The sequence below is a fragment of the Mytilus galloprovincialis genome, chromosome 4 (genome assembly GCF_965363235.1).
Source record: "Mytilus galloprovincialis chromosome 4, xbMytGall1.hap1.1, whole genome shotgun sequence".
Classification (NCBI taxonomy): domain Eukaryota; kingdom Metazoa; phylum Mollusca; class Bivalvia; order Mytilida; family Mytilidae; genus Mytilus; species Mytilus galloprovincialis.
The window spans coordinates 68,563,988-68,574,225 of NC_134841.1; the positions used below are offsets into that span (position 1 = coordinate 68,563,988).

General features: G+C 31.6%; 1 long non-coding RNA gene across 1 annotated transcript; it reads left to right on the top strand.

The window, feature by feature from the left end:
• The first annotated feature begins 4,187 nt into the window (after positions 1 to 4,187).
• On the top strand, positions 4,188 to 6,528 carry LOC143072798 (uncharacterized). The gene is made up of 2 exons (XR_012977314.1): positions 4,188 to 4,390; positions 5,895 to 6,528. It is a non-coding gene; the product is annotated as an uncharacterized LOC143072798 (long non-coding RNA).
• The last annotated feature ends 3,710 nt before the right edge of the window (positions 6,529 to 10,238 follow it).

Here is a 10,238-nt window from a genome sequence, read left to right on the forward strand (position 1 = left end):
CATTTTTCATAAGTCTGATACATGAAGTACCCCTACAGAAAAAAAAGTTGAGGGCCAGTTGATGGCCATGTGGCGGACAGTTGAGGGCGAGCTGTTTTAAGCAAAATAGTTGAGGGCTAGGTGTTAAGCATCTTAGCTCAACTCAAACCTGGCCAAGCACTGTATGTTTAATAGATGTCGCTCAACTGGCCCTCAACTGAAGCTTGCCATTAAGTTGAGGAATAAGTTGAGCAATTGATCTTTGGTTTTCATATAGTTAAGCAAAAGTTGAGCATTCAGACTTTGAAATTTTTGTAGTTGAGGAAAATTGTTTCTCAGATCAGAAGAAATTTATTGTTTTTTTTTAGTAACGACTATGCCTGGCATGATGATAGGGGCTAGATGAATAGTGTTCTCTTTACCTGTATAGTAATTCTACTAGTATGAGTGCTCTGAATAATGTTCTCTTTACCGGTATAGTGTATTTTACTAGTATGAGTGCTCTGAATAATGTTCTCTTATCCATTGTTTACCTATATAGTGCAGCAACTAGTAGGAATGCTCTAATTAATGTTCTCTTTAACGGTAGAGTACACCTACTAGTATTAGTGCTCTGAATAATTTTCACTTTACCATTGTTTACCGGTAGTGAATCTACTAGTATGAGTGCTCTGAATAATATTCTTGTATCCATTGTTTACCGGTGAAGTGCATCTAGTAGTATGCATGCTTTGAATATTGTTCTCTTTACCTGTATAGTAATTCTACTAGTATGAGTGCTCTGAATATTGTTCACTTTACCATTGTTTACCAATATAGTGGATATACTAGTACGTGTGCTCTGAATAATGTTCTCCTTACCGTTATAGTGTATTTTACTGGTATGAGTGCTCTGAATAATGTTCTCTTTACCGGTATACTGTATTTTACTAGTATTGGTGCTCTGAATATTGTTCACTTTACCATTGTTTACCAATATAGTGGATATACTAGTATGAGTGCTCTGAATAATATTTTCATATCCATTGTTTACCGGTGAAGTGCATCTAGTAGTATGAGTGCTCTGAATATTGTTTTCTTTGTAATTATAGTACACCTACTAGTATGAGTGTTCTGAATGATGTTCTCTTTATCGGTATAGTACATCTGCTAGTATGAGTTCTCTGAAAAATGATTTCTTTGCAGGTTAAGTACACATACTAGTATGAGAGCTTTGATAAATGTACTCTGCAGATATAGTACATCTACTAATATGAATGCTCCGAATAACGTTCCCTTTACCGGTATAGTGTATCTTCTAGTATGAGTGCTCTGAATAATATTCTCTTTACCGGTATAGTACATCTACAAGTATGAGTGAAATTATGTTCTCTTTACTGGTATTGTACGTCTACTAGTATGAGTGCTCTGAATAATGTTCTCTTTACCTGTATAGAATATCTACTAGTAAGAGTAAGATTGATTTTGTTTTGGTTTTTTTTTCCCAGAATGAAACTTGTATGGAAAGAGATCTAGAGACAAATATGACAAATATTGAAATATTCTTCTAAAAGGGGTGCAATATAGATATATTTCGAACTATTGTGAGGTAAAATGAGCGAGAAATTAAAGTTTCAAGCAGAAACCGCATAAATCCACCCTGACAACAATCTACAATATCAGGTAATAAATATCTCAACCAATCCTTGCAAGACATGGTGCTGGTAGTTGTGACAAAAATACAGAAACATCACAAAAATATATAACCCTTGTTTGCAGATATTCAATGTGTCTAAGCCAGTTGTACATGGTTTCGATAATGTGAAATGAAACCGGTTCACTTAAGAATTACTTTAACACTCCATAACACCAGCCCCGACAAACTTGGTTAAGACGATGGAAAAGTGAAGAGTTGACAGATAGACGGGCGGACCGATGGAAGCAAAGTGAGAAGAGACAGATCACAACAGCTCACCTGACCAATACTAGTATTAGATTTTGCAAACGAAAATTTCTACTTTTCGCCGTGATTTTTAATTGTTCTTTCATAATATCTGTTTTTACTGGTCGTGCCAGACTTTATATATACTGTGTTCGCCACAAACCACCAAAATTAGAATGAGATGCATTTACGAAGTTGTGTTTGTTTTCTGGGATCCCATGTATGTAATGTGGTACATAATTCTGCAAAATTTTCAGGTTGCAAGTAAGAAATATATAAAGACACAGAGATACGAATTATAAACTAACCTTTCGCTTGAAACAGTATTTCTATCTTTCATTAAGGACATTAAGAAAATATCAGTCACCTGGTCTGAGCCTGGACTGTTTTTTTGGCCGTGCCATGATGAAATTGTGAAAGTGAGTAAGGGTTAGTGATGTATTGGAACTTCGATTATCAAAGAAATTGATTATAAAAACCGCAAATACAATGCAACAATTGTTTGTACTTTAACTGCTTAAAACCTATTTTATTTTTCACCAAACGCAGCTCCGCGTTTGACACCTTCCTTTGAAGTATATAATATATATAGAATTAAATAAATCGTAGCCAGTCAGTTGATTAGTAATCATAATGATTCTGTTGAACTGACTGTTTTATATACTTTGAATGTTAAAAAAGATGGAATGGTCTCTTCTAATACTAAAATTAGTTAAGACAACCCATGCTTTGCAAATTTTAGGGGGGCGCACGCCCGCCACGCCCCTGCCTAAATCCGCCCCTGAGTCAAGTGCCCTGCATTATGTTCTGATTGTTGGTAAAGTACATCTATGGGAATGACAAGTGCCCTGTATTATGTTGTGACGGCTGGTAAAGTACATATATGAGTATGACAGTGTGCTGTATAATGTCGTGTTTAACTGTTTTAGTGTTTTCCCTGGGGCCTTAAAGCACTGTGGTACCCTATTACTATATTTGATACCATGGTGCTATCTTGGCTGATTTTATGATGAAATGTACAGAGGCCATGGTGCTATAATTTTTGGCAGACCAGTGCTATGTTAATTTCCATTGTGCTATTTGAAATTCTAGGGAAAACTCTGGGTAATATACATCTATAAGAATGACAGTGCTATGTATAATATTCTGATTACCCGTATAGTACATGTACAAGTAAGGCTGTGTAGATCTACAAGTTTGACTATACAATTTAGATCTTCGACTAGCAATTTCACAAATCAGTTTACAATTTGTAAGCACATTCATTTCTAGTGTGTTAAACAGAGAAATACAAGACAAGCAAAGAGACCTCAATATCCCACACAATTTTAATAATAATGATAAACAAAAAAATCATACACATACATTTACATTTACATAATCTAATAAAGTGATTGAATAGTCAATAACAAATGATTAAAATAGAATAGAAATATTGTTAGGTGATGAGATGTACATACATGTAAATAAATAAACATTAAAAGAAGTAACCTTTGAAAATTCATAATTTATAATTAATATAAAAAATTGAATAAAATTTAAATATAAATTCATTAAGATTCATTAGTAAAATGAGGAAGTATAAACATGTATAAATGTAACAACAGTCAACAAACTATAATGTCTGCATTACTGGTCAAATGATCCACCTCCCTAATCGTTTAGAAATTTGAGAGAGATCCATACACTTGCACACAAGTTAATGTCTGGAAACTACAAAAATGCTTTTTTTGGCCCCCAATTAATAAACTGTTGGTACCATAGCCCCCAAATTCAATCCCAACCTTCCCTATATGGTATTTAACCTTCTTTTAAAATTTTATAAAGACTCATTCACTTTAACTTAAGTTGTTGTCTGGAAACCAAATGTGTCTTCGGACGCTGACGAAAACATCATAGCATTATACAAAATCCTAAAAAATTCTGTGCGATCTTATAAAAATTTGGAAGTACCTTTTGGGGTAAACATGTTTAATTTTGTTAGTTTGTAGATCATATAGATGTTATGAATCAATTATATCAAAGAACTCAGGCTTCAATCACAGTAAAGTATACATTTCAAAGTATCTTATTTTCAATTTCATATATATATATTCAAAGTGAAGCAAGCTTAAAATAGAACTTAGGAGGGTACTGTTCTCAAACAATATCAGGTTTCTATCCTTGTTTCCCTATGCATTGTAAATAAGTACATGAATTAAACAACAACAACAAATAAATGTACAAATTGTTAAATAAGAAAAATTATAAAAAAATAATTAAATTATATGTATATAAACAGAGACATATAATACAAGAGATTGGCAACTCTAGTAGAGTCTATATAACGGCCAATGAAATCACTTGGCCACCGGAAGTGCTTGAGATTATGATGTGACCTGGGATGAAGGAGGATCGAGATGAGAAAATTCCGCCATTGTTGTTAAAAGAGACGATACGCTTACAGATTTGTTTTCTCGTTTATGTCGATTGCTTTCACAGCTTAAGCATGTAAGTATATTCAAAAGATACATTTAACTAGTTCTACCAATTTGTTTATACTATAATGTGCTGAGATGATGATAATAATCAAATGCAGACCAAATTAAATTCGGTCCATTCAGCTTCCCCTCTTTATTGCTGTAGAACCGGTGTGGCCCACCATTTTTTTCCATAAAACTTTAAAATTTACGATTTTATATACAATTTTAAAGTGTTATTCTACTCCCGATTGTTATCCCGTTAAAATGATACTATTTTCGTATATTTTGATCAAATAGTGTTTTCATAAAATACCATCAAAGGTGATTTATTTTTTTCACATTGATACCCAAATCCAGCTATGCGAGAATAACCTTTTTTTCATAAAACTTAGAAATTATCGAATAAATATGCAATTTAATGAGCCTGTATAAATTCCAAATGTTATCTTGTTAAAATAAGATCAGCGGGGCATATATGTGTATACCATGGACATGTACACATTCCCAATATATTCTTCTTTTCTTTATAAATTTTGCCCATTATTCTCTATTCTTTATTTATTTTAGCACCCCATCATTCTGCAATCTTGATATTTTGATAAAATGTTTCCTCTTGTCTTTACTTTTCTGATTTCAATTTATGCAGTTATTCCAATACTCCTATTGTATGAATGTAGGACAGTGTCAGAAAGTCACAGGGCAAAAGTCACAATTCATTTTTTCTGATTATTTCTTTGAACAAAAAAACGCTTATTTCTATTCTTGAACAATTGTATATAAACCAACTTTGTAAACAAAAATTATCAAAAACAATTAAAAAATGATCAAATAATTGTTGAAAAAACAAAATGTCAAACTGGTTTGGCACTTAAATGGCTTCATGGTGCCAAGAAATCTTTCTTTTGCATGATTAAAATTAAATAAATCTTCATTTTTCAAATATAATGACACATTTATTAAACTTTAATATGAATATATGTATTAAAAAGTAAATATTTGAAGATATTTCTCTTATATATACAAACAATTGTCAACAGGTTATTTGTGACTTTTTGTCCTACCAAATTTGTGATTTTATGTCCTGTGACTTTCTGTCCGCTTACCTTTTGTAAACACCTTCCCATTGTCTGATCCAGCCCCCTTTTTTGGATGATCAATGAATTTGAATGGGGACATGTGGTTGGAACCCCCCCCTTTATCCTGGGTTGATCCGCCCCTGCTTGCAGACCCTCATGAGATAGAAGCAGAGACTAAGTAAAGTTGATGTCAGCAACTTACATTGTATGTTCACTGTACGATGTTTAACAATTGACAAACATATCAAATATGTGTTCCTAATAGCAAGCTTGAAAGGTCCATACATGACAAAATGAAATTTAAAATAGATTAAGCATAATAAAAACCTGCAGAATGTTGTATGACATACATGTAGGAAATAAAGTTTAAAAGTAAGACAAATAGATGTTGTATAATAGGCTCTACAAATTCAAATTTCTTTTCAACTCTAAAATATTATTTTTTTTTTAATTTAGAATGCCAAAAGAGGAAAAAATGTAGTAAGTTAACAAAATGAGTTAAAAAGAAAGGTAATCCTCGACCATGGACAGCTGTTGATACCATTATAGAGGAGATATCTGTTGCAGTTTCAATCCAGAAGATGAAAAGGATCATTATGACACATCTCTGGTCGAGTTTGTACGTTCTGAGGAAATTTCTATTACATCAGAAGAAGTCAAAGGAGAACTCTTGTTAGATGAACATTCAGACCACACTTATGCAGCAAAAGAACAGCCATTTGAGAATGAAAAAATATGTACGCTTGAATTTGATTGCCATGCTGATTTTTTTCTTGCACCACTGGAAGGCACAGAGCAACTGATTACACAATACATTTGTAATTGAGATATTTGCAGTGAATGAGACACACAATGAACATGAAGAACCTTACCTTTCTCCCATTCTCCCTTTCAGACTTTATGCAATTTATTACAAGTTAGCATCAATGATACATGTACATATATCCTTAGCTGTACAGATACCGAAATTTGCATACAGTTGAACTGTACCAGATCAGTTGCAGGGAAATTAGCACGAATCTCTCAGTTATCATTGACAGTAACATTATAAGTGAATGTTTGATAATAAAAATATTATTTATACCTGGAATTAGTTTTGTTCTCTTATATCTTGGTTTAATTATTGAAAAAGGATGGAATGATGTGTAGTGATAGTCTAGATATATTGTATACATAAATACTTGTTCTGATTCTCAGTGTGACTGGTCCTTTTCATTTCAGAATAATGGGATGTATGACAGTGTTTTTTTTACAGAATGATGTAATTTGGTTTATCCAAAAGCCACACCAAATTAATTGGTTTATATGATTTGTAGATATGCTTACTGTGGGGGGGGGGGGGGGGGAACATAAAAAAAACCAAACAAAAACCTAAAATTTTACGGCTTTTGATATAAATGGTGAAATATATTATCATGCCTTTATGCCAATGTAAGAAGCCTGTAATTCACTTGTGGTTTGTTGCTGTATATCATATTTGGGTTTTTTTGTACATAAATCGGGCGGTTAGTTTTCTTGTTTGAATTTTTCATACATGTCGTAAATAGACCTTGTATAGTTCGCAGTGCAGTATGAATTTTACTCGTTGCTAAGAGCCTTATGGTTACCTACAGTTGTTAATGTCTGTATCATTTGGTTTCTTGTGGAGAGTTCATTATTATATTGCATATACTGTACAGAAAAGAAATGTTATACACTCGCACATCAATATATTAAAAATATGCCATGAAATATTTTCCACTGGACGTTAGGCAACCATCAATTAAATCAGCCTGATCAACAACAAAGGTAGGCGCATTTTCGTGCAGTTTGTATAAAGTAAAACAAAAAGGTTTTGACTTACAAATCAAGTCAAATAGTTGTAAAACTATTTACACATTTGCATGTCCGTTTCAAAACTAAAAGGAGATTTTAACTAGTCCAAAAGAAAGAAAGAAGGAAAACGTGTACATTTCGAAACATTTAGATATCAATGTGGCAGTAAAACGGGTGTATGCTTTGAAGTCAACTTTCCAAGCTGACAGAAGTATAACATAGTAAAATGTTTCTTCTTACAAAAATTGTTACATGAAAAGGCAGCAATACCTGCTGCTCTGAGTCTTTATCGTATATTTATCAGTTCCTTACACTTAAAATATGGTTTAATCTCTTTCTATTCGAGGTCAAAAGTGAGACTTATATTGCCATTTTCTATTAAATGATCATTAAATGTAAGTCCTAAATTACACAATCCGTGAAAAGGAGAAACCATAAATAAACCGACAATCATAAAAAAAAAAAAAAAAACTCAATGCAAGCTCATAATGTTAATTTTGAAAAAAACACACTTAGAAAACAATTTACCGACAATCATAGAAAAAAACTTATTAAAAGCCCAATTAATAATGAACACAATAAGTATTCAATTTTTAATGATCTATACAAATTATGAATATAAGACGAAGTCGATCATGATTAACGATAAACAAACAAATTAATTATTTTTTTCTACACATTAATTAATTTTATATATTTTGTAAATAGTATTTTCGGAAATAGTGTGGACACCTGTGGTGTAACAACTTCTTGTGTACCAGGTGTCAAATAAAACTCTTCAGTTGTGATTTACCTTACCATCGAATAATTCAAGCCTAATATACATGTTACACTGTGAAATTATGTCTCCGAGACAGGTGTATATTTAATAGAAACCCATTGTGAAAGTATCAAATTAAATGAACTCTGATACAATTTATTAAGTGTTAATTATTTAATATTGTTTTTTTTAATTCAATATCAAATTATGTCTCTTTTTCAATAATACAAATAATACAAATAAAAATTAAAAGGACATTGAAATAAATAATTATGAATGTATGAACTCAAATTATTTCATTAATTATGTTAAATTTAACACTGAAACAGTTAATTTATGCTTAAACATTCACCATTACCTCGAGTACTTTTAATACTTTGATAATAACTCTATTACCCAAAGAGATCTCGCGAGATTTAAATGTGGCCGTGTGATATTACGGGATTTCGCCGAGTTGCCAATCTCTTGTATTATATGTCTCTGATATAAATAATGGTAGTCATATAGAGTGCCCTAAATGTTTGATTCAAGATTAAGTAAATAGTAATGATAACATTTAAAAAGTGGCTTCTACAGGTTCTAAGGAGCCTATATAGTTCACCTGGTATTTTTGTTTTTCAATATGTATTAATCAGTGCTTTGCTTTTGCGTCAATTGGCATTTCATTTGCGCCAAAAAAATCTTTCATTTGCGCCACAAACCATATTTCATTTGCGCCATTTTACTGGTAAACACAGGTATATAGTTAATTAATGTTGTTTTCTTCCATTCGCCCCAAAAAATGATGATTACAGGGTATTTACAAAGAGGATAAATGAAGAATTGTACCTGTTTGCTCTAAAAAAAAAAAAAAAACTAAATTTATTAAAATTGATTTAAAAATATGTAATATGATTGCCAAAAAAAATGAAACAACTCTCTACAAGAAACAAAATGACATAGAAATTAACAACTATAGATCATCGTATGGCCTTTGACAATGAAAGCCCTTACCGTATAGTCGATATTAAAGGCCCCAAACTGACAAATGTAAAACAATAAGAATGAGAAAACTAACATACTATGGTAATATAAATATTTAAAGTCATAAGAAACCTCAAAATTAAAAAAAATATGCATATGTCTTTTATGACTATATGGAAAGTTTCATTATCACATATTTGTTATGAATACCTTAGGTTTTTACCATGGCATTTAATGAGAAGCCATATTTGTTAAATCATAACAGGCAGAGAGAAAAAATTGACGATTATACAATATATTTGCATAAAAAATGATAAAATCGTGCACAAAGGACTAAGTTTATGATATATACATACATTGGATCAAGAATAGGATAAACATTATTTTTCACCACTCACTCATTTCATATGACTAATTTATTCTCTGTTTGATTTGAAAATAATATTTCGACAAGCATGTTCATTCTAAGTTTTAATAATTGTTTTTTTTTTTTTGTCTTCTGGCTTTCCAAATTTTTCAGAACATATGATAACATATATGTGTGTCCATCCTAAAAATACAGACCATTTTGTTTGTTTGTCTCTAAATTGACAATATTAATGTCCATCTTGACACCTCAAACTATATAATTCCAAACCTTAGTGACTCTCAGTTTTGTATTAGAAATGTGTATGAACTCCTTCAGTTCTCCAGGGGGAATATTGTAAACACAAATGTTATTCACGGATATTGAACTTTTCCTCTATACAATACATGTAAAATGGTGTAAATGAAGTTTTTATTTTTGGCGCAAATGAAATATAACCTTGTGGCGCAAATGAAAGATTGGATTTTTGAAAAAATTGGTGCAAATGCAATGCGCCCATATTAATGAGTGGCTTAAAAATGCCATTTAAATGTTCATTGTATCGGTCATATTTTCTTCAAAAGCATATAAATGCATTTTACCCATATGTTCCATTTTAGCCAGTGTCTATGTTTCTTGACATACAACATGTACAAAGAAATAAAATACAAAATTTATACTAGATTCATATGAGAAGATTTTAAAAGTTAGAAACTTAAAAATTGTCCTTAAAGGCCATTAACTCCTTAAGGGGTCAATTGATAGTTTTTGTCGTTAAACTTTTTTGTAGATCTTACTTTGCTGAACATTTTTGCTGTTTACATTTACCTGGGACCTGTGTTATATAAGGTGCACTACACCCTCCTATTACATTCAACAGGGACCTGTGTTACATGTATATAAGGTGCACTACACC